The following is a 3,787-nucleotide window of genomic DNA, read 5'->3' as shown; positions in this document are numbered from 1 at the left end:
ATAAGAGACACACAATATAAACAGCTCTTTTTGAACAGACCTTCAGCGATATTGCCATTTAGTATGCGCATGTCGCAGGACATTGAGCACTATGGCTTTTCAGAATATAACTCAATGATCCTTGAGTGCAGCAAAAAAATCTCACCATGGCAACCTTATCCAAAATGTGATAAATCACTGACCAGATTCGACAAACGTGATACGCCAAGCATTGTATTGAAACAGGAATTTGAGCACATAAAGGAAACCTTTGGCAGCCATATTGAATTCTACACTGATGGATCAAAAACAAATACCAGGGTTTCATGTGCTATGGTTACTGGAATAGTTACACGTTCACACCGTCTAAAGAGCACCATGTCTATTTTTACTGCTGAAGTGTATGGAATAATTTTAGCCCTCAACTACATCCTACAAAATCACATAAAATCATCAGTAATATACACAGATTCTCTCAGTTCTCTGCAGGCTATTTGTAACATACACCCCACTAAAAACCTGGTAGTTGCTCGTGCAAGGAGCCTGGCAAGCACTATAGCTAATAGGACCTATCAGCTACTCTTCTGCTGGGTACCCAGTCATGTTGGGATACCTGGCAATGAGCGAGCTGATCATGCTGCTACGGCTGCGCTAAAAAGTGACATAACCCCTTTCGAAACTCCATATCAAGACCTCAAACTATGTCTACAAAGATGCATCAATAACGACTGGCAGCCATCTTGGGACCGGCAAACCAATAATAAATTACACAGTATCAAGCCCTATGTAGGCTCCAGTTCACCTGGTATGTCCAGTCGACTATATGAAGTGTTATCCTCTCGCCTTCGTTTGGGACACACATACTTGACGCATGGGTATCTTCTACGAGGAGAAGACCCACCAAATTGCAACCACTCTGGGGAACAGCTTTCGATCATTCACATCCTGATCACGTGTCCAGCGTACCAACATCTTCGTCAACATCATTTTGCTCCCTTTTATAGAACCTTCTTGCCCCTCCACCCAATGCTTCTGCTGGGTGATGACAGCTTTGTTCCTTTTGAGAACGTGTATAGGTTTTTTAAAGATACTGGGTTTTTAAAGCATCTGTGATTTTAAATACTAATGCACAGTTACTCACATTTTAGTCCTACACATGTACCTTTTAACTAACTAGTCTTCAGTGGTATTTGGCGCATTATGGCCTTTGTAGCTCATGCGCCAATAAAACCCGAATCAAATCAAAACCAAGAAAAGTTGGCGATGTGCTCGTTGTACCACTCAGTTAGTTGCCACTCCCAAACGATGTCTTGAACTCTGTTTCTAAGTGATACCCAGGCAGCACACGACATCGGGCCGATGTCTGTAGCAAGTTGGGCATGTCGGCCCGATATATCTCTGACACTGCCAACTTGTGGCCGATATACGACAGAAGTTGGCAATGTCGGCTCAATGTTGACAAAAAAAAACGACATGGCGCCGACAATGCCAACTTGCAGCAGATATCCCGCTGAAGTTGGCAATGCCGGCTCGATGTTGATCGAAATCAGCGGCATGTAGCCGACAATGCGAACTTGCAAGAGATATCATGCTGGAGTTGGCAATGTCGGCCATCTCACCGGAGTCTGTTGGCGTAGCGTCTACGCAGCATGGTGAATTGTGTTTCCTCCTGTCCTTCAAATCTTCCGAACGTATAAAAATGTGAACGTCTTTTCATCTGTGTAGTGAGGTGCTTCCTTATGCATTTTGTTCCTGAAGCTTTGCAGAAACTCTATTACAGCAAAGCGGAAGCGGCGTGTGTAGAACACAAGTCGCAGCAGGTGTAGTAATGACCAGATATTTATCTATAGTTATCTGAACTGCATTCATGATGTGTACTCGTGCTCCATTCGAATCTCTTAAAATCTCTAGTATTACCAACGTGATCTTGCCATGTTTATCAGATGCAATAATGCATGATATGCCTATGTTCTGTGTAAACACTTACAACATACTGATTTGCATCGCATGGTTTTGGTTCGGCATTGCGGTACTAGTCAACTATTTCTATCAGTCAATTTAACTACGTATGCAGAAACATATCAAACTAGGCGTCATATAATTACATGAGCTTATGTCTGGAGCCTGAAGGTTTTGGGAAATATGTTTTCCAAATTCGGGGGTGAAAAATCGGAGAAATAACCATATGCTCTAAATTCATGCGAATTCTGGGTAGAAATCTTCCTTTATGCTAAAGTTCAGGAGAAATCTGACTCTATTACTCAAACAAACTGTGCAGGTTTCATAGAAATGGTGAAGTAATTGCGTTTGCTGCCAAACAAGCTAGTGTGCTTCTTTTCAGTTTGTTTTCTTCGGTTTATTTTTCATTAAGTTTCGGTGAGGGCAAATTTCTTTGTAAAAAACTAATTTCACCCTAAACAGGCAACCTTCAATTTGGGTTGTAAATTCGGGGAATTAGCAGGTTAAACCCTTTCAGGCTCTGTTGATACAGTATATGCAGGAAACATCATCAGACCGCAGGGACACCACCAGTCTTCCGCATAAGAGAGGAAAAGTCCCAATTATGTGTTGTGTTAAGTCAGTGGTAATCTTTTTCTGTAAGTGTGATGAGCTTTTGGAACATTTCCTGCTTTCAGGTTCAAGAGCTTGATCAGCTTGGCGGTAGTGAAGTAAAGCAATCTACACGAAAGATACTCGAGTACCTTCTGACGAACTGCGCTGCTGCAGAGTTCAGCTGGGTTGTTCGAAAGGGCAAGCGGAAGTGGCAAAACTGTGTCACTACAATTGCCTACTTAAACTATGCCTCCAATATTCCTTGGTGGCAGTTACTGTTTATACTACATGTCAGCTCTACCCTGTGATATATTCGTGTTAGGATGCGAGCAATTTTCACATTTTTGGTGAACCAAAGTGCCTGGGCTAGCTCGCATCTATATATGCCCTTTATGGTGCTGGTAACTTAATTAACCACCTCCGTTACTCAGGATGCTCACCCACTTAGATGAAACACCAGTTCCTAGATCAGCTGCTCATTCCAAGAACTGATGTTAACTTGATACATTGTTAGCTAGCTCATTGCCAGGTGATACACAGATGTTTTTTTTTTTTGAGTGGGATACAGAATATTCAATAAAATGTCTTGTCACAGTGAACAGGCTTGTGTGATGGAACAGCTTGCATTATAAGATCTATACACAGCATACCGGGCAGGGGGGCATACTGCATTAACGTTCTGGAATGTCCAGAAAAACATCCTTAGATGCCTAGAAAAATATCCTGAAAATGTCATAAAGGAAGCCACCAGGATTGCCCAAATCAAGTCCCCGGCTGTTGCAATGGAAGTACGAATGATGTCCAATAGTATGTCATCCGGACAATCTGGGATATCTTACGGACATCTGATTGTCCAGTTGGTGACATCATATAGACATCCTCAGGATGTGCCTTGGTTGTGTGGGTGGTAAGTGGTCGAGCCAACATTGCCAACTTCAGCGGAATATTTACTGGAAGTTGGCAATGTCGGCTTGATGTTGATTGAAACCAGCGACATGTAGCCGACAACGCCAACTTGCAACAGATATCACGCTGAAGTTGACAATGTTGGCTCGATGTTGATTGAAACCAGGGACATGCAGCCGACAATGCCAACTTGCAACAAATATCACGCTGAAATTGGCAATGTCGGTTCGATGTTAATCGAAGTCAGCGACATGCAGCCGACAATGCCAACTTGCAACGAATATCCCGTTGAAGTTGGCAATGTTGGTCTTGTTCTGTAGAAGTACTTCGTAGAAGTGGCAATTAAATA

This window comes from Ornithodoros turicata, chromosome 1 (assembly GCF_037126465.1).
Source record: "Ornithodoros turicata isolate Travis chromosome 1, ASM3712646v1, whole genome shotgun sequence".
Taxonomy (NCBI): Eukaryota; Metazoa; Arthropoda; class Arachnida; order Ixodida; family Argasidae; genus Ornithodoros; species Ornithodoros turicata.
This window is presented reverse-complemented; position numbering follows the sequence as displayed.